Raw genomic sequence first — 12128 nt, 5'->3', positions numbered from 1 at the left:
AAAATATCCTTAAAAATTTGATCCATTAGCTCTCTTATGGGTGGCAATTTAAATTACTGGTTTTTGTTTTTTATCTCGGAAGGGGGCACTCTAAAATGTACCGGAGTATTGCACTCCGGAATAGTCATTGAATTTCAGACCCCAAATTTATATAGGATTGATCTATCTAATAGTCTCTGGTATGTATTCATATAAACATAGCAACCAGGTAGAGTAGATTCTACATCCGCCGTCCACATCCATAGCTGTATAAAATTAACAATGTAGTCAAGGTTTATACGAGATAGTGAGGCAGTCAATATCCCTGCAGATTAATTTAGGGAACAGAGCCTGAGGCACCTAACAGATGGAAGACTGAGATAATGAACAGCAAGAAGGAAGATTTAAACCAAACCATACCAGTATTACATTGAATGTCAATGTTTTAATCCAGAGGCCAACAATGTTTTTCTGTAGAAGGCCAGATAGTAAATATTTTATGCTTGTGGACCATATGACCTCTGTCTCAGCTACTCTATCCTGTCCCCATAGTATAAAAACAGCCATAGAAAAATACATAAAATGATGATCATGGCTATATTCCAATATAACTTTATGTACAAAAATAAGCAGCTAAAGAGATTTGGTCCCAAGGCTTAATGACTCCTGCCTAAGTATCCCAAATAAATGACAACTGTTATCAAAACCAATTGAAAGAAAAACTACATAGAGTTTGAAACATATTTTAAATTTAAAAACATAACATTTGAAAATAATGGAATAGGAAAATAATGGCATGAAAAATATAAGCAAAATAAAGCTCATAATGTTATATTAAGATCAGACAATTGAGATTTAATGGAAGGAATATTAGAAGAGCCGGAGAGAGTCATTTCAAAACATTAAATATCAAGTGAAAAAAGATATTAATGGAAATTTATATGTAACTAATAGCATAACTTTAACATATAGACAATAAACTAAGCCAGTGCAGTATTAGATATCAATTAACGAGTTGGTAAAATGAATTCGATATATGGTCAAGAAACATAACAGATCATAAGCAACTACCTGATTTATAATAGAGAAGAAACTCTACTGTAATTTGGTGGGCAGAGGATTTATTTTTAATAAATCATGCTGTACCAATTAGATATCTACATTCAAAAATAAATGAGTAAACTGTAAGCCCTAATTCCCACCACAGACCAAAATTAATTTAAGAGGGATCATAGACCTAAGCATGAAATGTAAAAGAAGAAAAGAAATCACCCTGCTTGAAATAATAATAGTAATAGTAATTATAATATTGCCTTAGCCATGAAAATTTTTTTAAAAGATAAAATGTTCTAAAACAGGTAAAATGAATATCATTAAAATTAAAAATTAGGTTTCATCTGAGAGCTACATTAAAAGAATGAAAAGGAAAATCACAGAGAATTATTTGCAATTTATATAACTGACAAAGGCTTATATACAGAATATATAAAATATGGCTATACATCAATAAAAAAAGACTATAATCATGGATAAAATTCTTGAATGGACACTTTACTAAAAGGATAATTAAAATGCATGCAAATATTGACAACAAGTACTTGATATCACTGTTCATAAGGTAAATTCAAACTAAGCACACAATGAGATACTAACACATACCCTACTGGCAACAATTTAAGTAAGACTGATAATATCAACTGTTGTTGAAGGTGTAAAGTAGTAGGAATTCTTTTATATTGCTGGTGGGAGAAAAAATTTGTATTACCCACTGAAGCAAAATATATGTACTCTGTGATTCTGCACCTCTCCTTTGATCTACCAAGGATCAATGTGACCTGGAAGTGTTTTGAGCACTGAAGAAGGTGCTTGTTCTATCTGGAGGAAAATAGCACCATCACATTCTCTGAACCATGTACACTGCAAATCCATTTAATGGCAGTGAAGCATCTAAACTCTGATGGGTATGACTGCAATTAATATCTGAAATGCATGTCAAGGTTATACAGCTCTGATGCTTTTGCAGCAGAAATATCTTACTGTTCTTAGAGACCACAAGCCTTCCACTTATAGATTGCATAGAAATCTTTCCTCTGGTGCTATGGGTTCTCATTAAGACATGCAGTACATAGAGTAGCCCACTATACCTGTCTTGGTGTCAACCTTTAAAAAAGACTTTAAACACTCATGCACAGACACACAGGCATGTAGAGAAGGGGACTCGGAATGATAAAAGAACTCAAAGCCATTCAATAGGAGAAGGGAAGAGAAGAACAGTCTTAGTTTTGATTGAGGCAAATTATTCAAGGTGTTTGAGTGCTGTCATCTAACATAAAAATTTGGAACATGGATTAGCCTTATCTTATTTGCTACATATATAGTTTAGGTTCAATTATTAGAAGTGGCAGAAGGAAAGACTTGGCTAAAACATATATTTTATTAAAAGAGCTCATCAAAGATAGAGTGGGGAGCTTTAGAGCATAGAGTTCTTGATCCTGAGGAGTGTTGGCTCCTTCTTGCCACGTGCAGCTAGAGTACCCAGGCTGGGCTAGCTTAGGGGAGCCACAACTGTCCCTGTGTTCCATGACTGAGCTGCTTTGTAGATGAAAGAAAATTAAGGTATGTAGCTATTTAGGAAAAGAAAAACTCAGAAAATGAACTTTTATAAAGTTTAATGTTTAGAAATACACTGGCTAAAATCTATTGCCCACAGAAATTTCTCCACACCTTCCGGCTGTACATCTTTGCTGGCCAAATCTTCCTCATAAAGGGGTTATGTTTGCTGCCTTGTTCATCCCTGGGAGGCTGGATTCATTTCCATGTGCTCATAATCTGGGGAAAAAAAAAAAAAAAAAAAAACTAAAACTGTGTCCGAGGAAATGTCAAAGTGATTTTTTTTTTTTTCTATTAAAGATGGCTTCTTCTACTCAGGTACCAGTTAAAGCTTGGGTCTATTCTACATCTGCTATTACGTGTCCATAATATAAGCTCTAAACTGTTTTTTAAAAATTCACCTTGTTCCTAGCATAGCAACTTTTTCTCTCTCAATATCTTATTTTTATTCAGTTTCTGGTTAACATATAATAATTCAATTTATTCATTAGATTTTGAGCCTGTGTCTAATGTGATGTACAGACAGAAGTCAGAGAATGCCTAGGTAGGAATGTAAGAGAGGAAATTAACTAATCAGATAAATGGACTCTAACCTAATTTCCTTTTCAAACCTGGTTTTTCTTAAGCCCAGTGGCCCAGTATATCACTTGCCCTCAGCTTCACTTGAAGATAGTGAAGCTGAGTCCTATTTTTCTTTTTAGTTACACTTCAACTTTTTGGTCTCTTTTGCTCCCAATATTTTCACCTGTATAGGGAGTCATAGATTTGGTAAGAGCAAGTATTGCTAACACAATTTGACATTTTAGTTAAACAATGTTATAAATGTAACATTATATTAGGATTAAAAGAGGACATTCACTCTTAGAGAAAAAGTGGGTAGTAAAATTATATGAACAAATATATCGAAAGGTCAAATAATGTAAGGGTGACATTCAAAACTAATACATTAAGAATATCATTTAACAAAATTTAGTCTTTTGGCAAATATTTTGTCTGAAATGGTACAAAAGTCATAGAGCAATATATTTGGATATTTTGAAAAACGATTGTTAAATATTTGCTTGTGTTTTGGAGATTCTATCTTTACTACTCCCTCTTATCACCTAGTCACTCATTCACTCCCAAAATGTCACTCTGACTACAATATTGCTTTTTCAAACATAATAACCTACCTTCTATCTTCAAAATATAACACCCTCTTCCACATTCTCATGTAGTTCAGTCCCTTTGCAATATTTAAGACTATTCACCATTATCTTTTGAAGTGTGTTTTTTCTCTGGATTTTGTGATTCTATTTGGTTATAGGTTTATATCTGATCAATCATTTTTGCTGCAACTTTCAAATACGGTGTCTACCAATACCATTCATATTTTATAGCATTTTAAAAGTCTGTATCTTACCTGCTATCAGATGTTCTTCATTTGCCTAAGATGTATTTTCTTGGCTTTTCATCACTCTAACCACCCGGATTATCCTATTTGCTAGTCAAATTTTTAATTATAATAATTATTTTTGAGATGGAGTCTCACTCTGTCTCCCAGGCTTGAGTGCAGTAGCACTGTCTTGGCTCACTACATTCTCCACCTTCCAAATACAAACAATTCTTGTGTCTCAGCCTCTGAGTAGCTGGGATTACAGGGACACACCACCATGTGTAGCTAATTTTTGTAGTTTTTGTAGAGATGAGATTTCAACATGTTGCCCAGGCTGGTCTTGTACCTCTGACTTCAAGTGATCCACCCCACTTGGCCTCCCAAAGTGCTGGGATTGCAGGCATGAGCCATTGTGCAAGCTCATGATCTTTCACAGTGTGTATTTTCCAGAAAGAACAATGACCTCGATTCATTCTTTCAGTTTACTCAGCAGACCCATAGAGGGCTTAAGATTCAGAAGTCCTAGATTTAAATTCCAGCCACTTCATTCATACACGTATTTGAATTTTAACTATTTGATCATCCTCTGGCAGGCTTAGTCTCTTAATATGTAACAGAGTTAATAATAATTATGCTATGAGATATTTATAAGAATTAGAAAGTATAATATATGAAAGTGCAGATAACAATTTCTCAGACTTAGTAGAAGTCTCTAGATGTTCTATATTATGTATATATAAAGGAGATTACCTGAAGAAATTATTACAACTGCTGTTATTATTATTGGTATTTTATTCCATTTACTTTATCTTAATAATAACTTAATGAGTGTATTCCCTAAGGAGAAAATATAATTTAACAATTTAATCTTTAGTTAGGCTATTATTTCAATGTAGAGTTAACCCCAAAATAGCAATATTTGTGAAGACATTTACAAGCCAAGCAGTATTAATTACTCCATGGCTCCAATAATTGCTATCTGACCTTTACTCAGATGTTGATTCTGTTCTATAATTTGTGGTTTACACTATTACTCACATGTGAAATTTGGAACCAAGACTACACAGTAAACTTTATCCATAGTTAATCAGGTCTTCTCTACCTAACATGAATTTTCATATTTCCTGCAAGTTTCAAAACAATATCTCATATTAGCAACTTAATTGATCCCAAAACTTAAAAAAAGTTACCTAGATTCATGGGAGGGTAATTTGTGTGTTTTATTTGTTTACTTTGGAATTTGAGATATTTTACAATTCAGGTGAAGCTTAATTAAGCTGTTAAAAGTGTAAAAGACCATTCCTGACTTCCATTTCATTTGGAGAATATTTGAGTATCTTTGTTCATTTTGCAATGGCCACCAGCCATGTTACACAACATAAATATCTGAACAGGAGTTAAAATTATGGATATCCACCTTTCATCTCAGTGTTGGATGTGATGTAAAGAGGCAAAGGGAAAGATAAAATACTAGACAAGCTATGATTCCTACAAGGACTTAGGTGAGAAACATGATTCTACAAGGATAGAAGAAACACAGACTATTAGGCAAGACCTAGGGAGAAAATAGACTCTGACTAGTGTAAAATGAAGAAAGAGAATCTTGCCATTCACTTGCTATTCACAGGTCTCCTAACCTTCAGCCCAGCCATACCTAATTGTATTGGAATAGTAACCCCTTGCAATAATCTCGGTATTTTTTAAGATTATCTTTCTTGTCTATAACATTTCAGTGCCTCTGCAGAAAAATCCAACCCTTTCTTATATTGTTTACTATATGTATGCTTCCATCAGTAGTCATAAAATTATGTTTAGCACCTGATATCAAAGTCTTAAAGCTATTTGAGGGGATCTCAATAATTTGAATAATATTCTAAATGACTAAAATCAAAAATTCCAAATCCCTATTTTCAAGCCTACACCTGCTCTGTAAAATATTTCTATACAGTGAGTCAGTAAATTCACAAAGGTATGCACTGTAAACTTAATAAGAGATCAATCTTAGTCTCTGGATGAATCTTTGATTTAGACTTTACCACCATTCTTACAAATTGATGATATTAAATGATTGGTAAGGCTAAGGAATATGAATTTGGATATTTTTATATTACTTTCTTTATGTCTGCTACACAGAAATATCTATTCTGTTGTAATTCACTCTGGAGTAATGTCACTGTGACCTGCTGGTAATGGCTGGTTGCACAATAGTTGATCCAGAAGGACCTTGGCCAGGATGATTTGGCAGTGGAGCACAAAGGAATGCCACAAATATTGTTGAAGTGATATTAGATATGGAATAAAATATTCACTGCAACAAATATTCCTCAGATGATGTTGAGACTCATTGTATCAACACAATTATAGAATCACTCTCAACACTCATTTCAGGCAAACTAATTTTCTTAGAGTGTCTCCAGAGTTAATCAAGGTTGTAAGGCAGTGAAGCCAATGAAGTCGCAATAAAAAAGCGCATTCTGATCAGTTTGTTTATACATTACTGAGAATAGCAGCCTCAGAATCATTTTTATTTGTATATAATCACATACTCTAAGAATCAACAAAAATTGTTGCACATATATGCAAATATAAACTAATCTCTGTTGGTAATTTTAAATATTGAAATGGTAGCCTTGTATACTATTTCTTAGGAATGGCCTTGTGTTTTTTTTTGTTGTACATTCGAATGCAGACTTCTTGTGGTTATATTGCCCAATTTATTCTTCCTTCTATTTCTCACTTATGGTAAGAAATGGTGCTTTATGGTAATCATAATTTTTAAATTATTAATACAAGTCTATATAAAATAACTGGAAGAGCACATGAATAAGTGATTCAGGAATAGTCAGTTATGTTAAATACATTATTTTCTGTAATTAGTAGTGTTTATTTCAAAATCAAAGACAGTTGTGTTTGTGTTTTGAATATAATATAATAACCTTTGAGCTTTATTTTTCTGCTCTCAAGGGTGTAAGAGCCATTTACTTAATAACTGAGTTTTTCACTACATAAATAAAAAACTCATTATTTCTATTAAAAAGGACCATAGTACAAGTAACATAATGTCATGATTCAAAAAATCTGGTATTTCATTTCTCAATTTATTCCAAAAAGATAGTTAAATTGATGATTGATAGATTGATACATAGATACAAAGATAATAGATAAGTAGATCAGAAAAAATCTTAATAAAACACAGGAACATTTTAAAGAATTTATTTTGGCAAACAGGAATTTATGAATTAGTAAACACCAACCAAAAGGAATTTTGGATTCTGATCAGGAAGCTCATTGGGCAGGCTTTCATAAAGTGAATGCTTTTGATTGATCGAGCTTAAGTTTAGTTTTTTTCTAATACAAATATTTGCAGGGAATAACTCAAATTAAGTATTGTTTACGTGCACAGGGATTTTTCAGGCCTGGTCTCCATTTCAATTTACCTTGAGAGAAAGAGAGAGACAGAGAAAGAAAGAGACAGAAAAAGAATGTGTTGCATATATAATCTACATAAATATACAAATCTGTGTAATATATGAGAGAGGTTAGCAAATTTAATCTATAAAGTTAAAAACAGTAAATGTTTAGGCTTTGCATATCAAATGGTCTTTGTCATCTCTATTGAACCCTGCCAAAGTAGCACAAAAGCAGCCAGAGACAAAATTTAAATGAACGTTAATTGTCAACCTGTAATATAAAATATAGGTTTCACATATAAAATGTAATGTATCTTTAAATATGTAAATGTGATAAAATATGTATCACTTAAATCATATTTATAGAGGAATGTGCATGCACATTAATAAAGTAATATAACAACGTTAAAAATATATATGAATTCCAATATGAGTTGGTATTTTCAGTCAAGCAAATTTAAATATTGCATTGATTCATTAGATTTTTTTTATTTCTAAAAGTCTGTCTTACTTATTCATAAATAACACTATGTGGTTAATATTAATGCATATGTAGGATATCTTTCTCTTGTTCTAGCAGCAAACAGTCAGGCTAAAGATGAATTCAGGTTACATTGTTTAAACACTGTACATCTGGATCTTCAAAACTAAAATTCTGTGGAAACAGGGACTTCAATTTTCTTTTGACATGGAATAGAAACAACTAAATAATGGCATTATGTATAGAGTTGAATAAATTTACAGAGTAGAACAGTTTTCTAACCAAGCAACAGTTGGTCAACACCTCAGACTCTGCAACCTTGAAATGGCTGATCTGCAATGGTGTTTTGGGTTGTTTATTTATTTATTTTCTGGTTTCCTTTTGTGCAGGATAAAGCACTGCACCATACACAGAAATAAAGGTAATATCCAAAAAAATTTCCACCAGCTTCAGTAACTGGGAAGAATTATTGTCTCTATGTTCAAAACAAGGATGCTATTGAGGCAATGGAAAACAAACACAAATTAGCTGTGTTAGGGCTTTTAATCAGGTCTAACAAGGGGTCATAATTTATCCAGTTATGAAGGTTCGTATTTTATTTGATCGCTAAGATGTTTAAAATTCTTAGAATCTGATAGGTACAGTAGACACTAGGGACTACTTTAGAGGTGAGGGAAGGAAGGGGGTATGAGTCAGAAGGATATATATGGGGTACTATGCTCATTATCTGGATGAGCATTGTACATCAAGCTTCAACAAAACACAATTTACTCATTTAACAAACTTGCATATGTATCCTTGGATTCTAAAATAAAAAAAAGAAAAATATAAGGACACTAAAAAACAAAATGTATTTAAATGTTTGAATTTGCCTATGTAAATTCTGATTGTTTATATATATTAATGTATTGAATTAATAAATTATACTTTAGTGGTATAAACACTATGTTACTGGAAATCTTGGTTGTATAACCTTTAAATAATGTTATTTTAATGAAGTCCCAAAATAAGTAAATTTAAATATGTCCAAATTTATTTTTCATTCCAATGAACCATGTGGAATCAGCCAACGTTCTAAATTGTAAATGTACATAGAGGTTGAATACTGAAAAAAGAGCTTGAAACTTCAATCTATAATCTATGAAATGTGTGGAGGGAAAAACCTTCCTTTAAAAACATTGAATGATTGTCTCTAATCATTAATGCTATGGCAGCATTGCCAATTATATTTTATGTTTTCTATTTAATTTAATTAATTATTTTGACATTTGGAAACTACTGTGGTATTTAGTATGAATATAATATTCAAAACACTTTTTTAAAGTATCAAAAAAGTAAGAATTACAATCTATCTACTGTAGTCTACAATTCAACTGAACACTTTTTATTTTGGTGGCAATGATGAGTTACCTTGTGTTAACTTATAAAAGAAAAAATAGTTTTTATTCAAATTTTCTGAATACTCTCTTCTTGACCACTAATTATTGTTTTTGTAAGGTGCCTCTAAAATTTAGCTACCAGAGAGGGCCAAGTGCCTTTTGACAAATTAAGAATATATTAAGATATTAAATACTAATCCTGTAAAAAATGATGCAGTTAGAAGATGAATTTTTCATTAAAAAAAAAACTATGCAAATTTGACTCATTGTTAATTGTGCTAGGCATAACATTTTTCCTAAGTATAATGGAGAAGAATAATATCTACCATGGGGTGTTATAAATTTTAAATAAAACTTAAATTCTGAAAGAACTTTGAGGTTGCAAAATGTTACATGGATGTAATATTGCATTTTGTGCCCTCATGAAAAAAGACACTTAAAAATACAGATAACTGAAATTATCACCCAGGCATATTTTCATAAAATTTCATTTCTCACTTAACTACAAACATCTTTTTTATAAAGCAGTTTCTATAAAATATCTTGCTATAAGTGACAGCCCACTGAATTAATTAGTGAAATTTTGACTTACAGTTTTTAAATCTGTCTGCTATATTTCCCAAGGTGTGATAATGGTAATAGTAGTCCAGATCATGAACATTAAAATAAATAGAATTTATTTTAAAATAATTTAACTTAATCAAATGTCAATTGTGTATTCAAAAAATGGATTAATCTTTAGTACTTCTGTCTTAAATCACATTATTTAAGCATATTAAAACTATATTATCTGATTAAACAGGTGAAAAAAAATCAACGTTAGAAAAGCAAACAGGAAAGTGATGTGTATATATTTTCTTTCTTTGATATACCAATAGATCTGCAGTAAATGCAAAAGCTATTGAATAAATGATCACAAAATAATAGCAAGAGGACATCTAATGCAGTTCTTGTGGTATTTTACATTTTAAGAAGACAATCTATGGTTTATATCTTAGCTTTATATACATTCTAGGCAGTTTATATAAGACGCCGAGTATGCTCATTTTATTTTTCTGCTTTCTGCAGGCTGGAAGCAACTGCACACACCCTAGTGTCCCAAAGGGTATCCAAAACAGGCTTGAGAGACATAGAAACAGTTGGTTCTTCATTCTGAGTTTACTTTCCAAGTTCAGAATCCTCATTAGAAAAGAAAGAAAGAAACAAAACAAAACAAAACAAAACAAAAACAAAAACAAAAACAAAACAAAACAAAAAAAAGAGGCCTAGGCAAACAGATGTTCAATTAAGTGGGGGGAAAAAAAAACCCGATAACAGACATACCCATGAATCCAAATGGATATTTATCAGAAAGCAAAGGAAATCTTTTTGTCCCTATATTGTTCCTTTTTAATATAATATTCCAGCCAAACATTAACATTTTAGTCAAATTGCACAGAAAACTTTTTATTGTGATATAATGTAATAATCTAAAGATATTAAACTTTAAATAATTTTTAGAGACTATAATTACAAGAAATCACATATTTTAAGCTTAGTTTACTACAAAAAAGTTGCTGGATATGTTCAAATTCGCTAACATTTATGTGATTTTATTAACCTACCAAAAATGTTTAGAAATTATTCTTATATTTATCCTTTCTTCCTCGAAGGGCTCATGAGAAAACATCATGTTTTCATGAAGCTTCCTGAAATATACTTTCTCTTTAGCAATTGCACAGCACTATTTCCAAGGTTGTGTTTGAAATCTCTTCACCCAAATATTCTCTTTTTGGTTAATTTGGGAGATGCTCTACATTATATCTCCTTTTGAACATTGACAATAAAGTTCGAGTTATTCAATTCTGAAATAAAATGCAGAAAAAAATGTTTTTAAAAATTTGTTTAATTTTATTTTATTTTAGTATATTTTATTTTAGTTTAGAGTTTAGAGTCTTTTTCTTTCAATTTCTATCTTTTTAATATACTTTAAGTTGGGGTAAATATGCAGTTCTTGCAGATTGTTACATAGGTATATGCATGCCATGGTAGTTTGCTGCCTCCATCCCCCATCACCTACGTTAGGTATTTCTCCTAATGTAATCCCTCCCCAATCTCTTCAACCCCCTGCTATTCCTCCCATAACCCTCTACTCTGCAACAGACCCCAGAGTGTGATGTTCCCCTTCCTGTGCCCATGTGTTCTCACTGTTCAACACCCACTTATGAGTGAGAACATGGGGTGTTTGGTATTCTGTTCTCATGTCAGTTTGTTGAGAATGATGGTTTCTAGATTTATCCATGTCCCTGCAAAGGACATGAACTCATCCTTTTTTCTGGCTGCATAGTATTCCATGGTGTATATTATTTTTTAAGTTTTTAATTAATAAATTAAATTAGGCCTTATGGTGTACAACTTCTTTATAGCTACTGATATATTGGGCCTTAAAGTCAATTTTCCTGGTATTACTTTGAATCAGATTACCTGTGTTAATGTTTGCATTATGTAAATTAATTTTCGACTTATAAAAAAACCCAGGTTTTACATTTTAGGCACATATTTTGTAACTTATACAATAATGACTTTTAAAATGTAAACATAAACTATTTTTAATTAACTATTTTACACTTGTGCACTTTTTTGATAACTGTACTGTTTAAATTCTGCTCTTTCATATTATTTGCACAATATTTATCTATTTATCTTTTTTTCTAAATGTATCTTAAATTTATAACTTATTTTTAATAATAAAGATTCTTAGAAATGTTTTTGTGCTAAAGACAAAAGGAAATTTTTATTGTTGCATTTCAAAATAATCCCAACGGTTTATATTTTGTTCATTTCAGAATATATATACATATAAATTTAAAATTAGAACTCTTCCTCTTCAATTATGCCTAGAAAAATATCTAATA

Source organism: Sapajus apella, unplaced genomic scaffold, assembly GCF_009761245.1.
Source record: "Sapajus apella isolate SASKATOON/1434 unplaced genomic scaffold, GSC_monkey_1.0 scaffold8, whole genome shotgun sequence".
Classification (NCBI taxonomy): domain Eukaryota; kingdom Metazoa; phylum Chordata; class Mammalia; order Primates; family Cebidae; genus Sapajus; species Sapajus apella.
Note: the sequence above shows the minus strand (reverse complement) of the source record.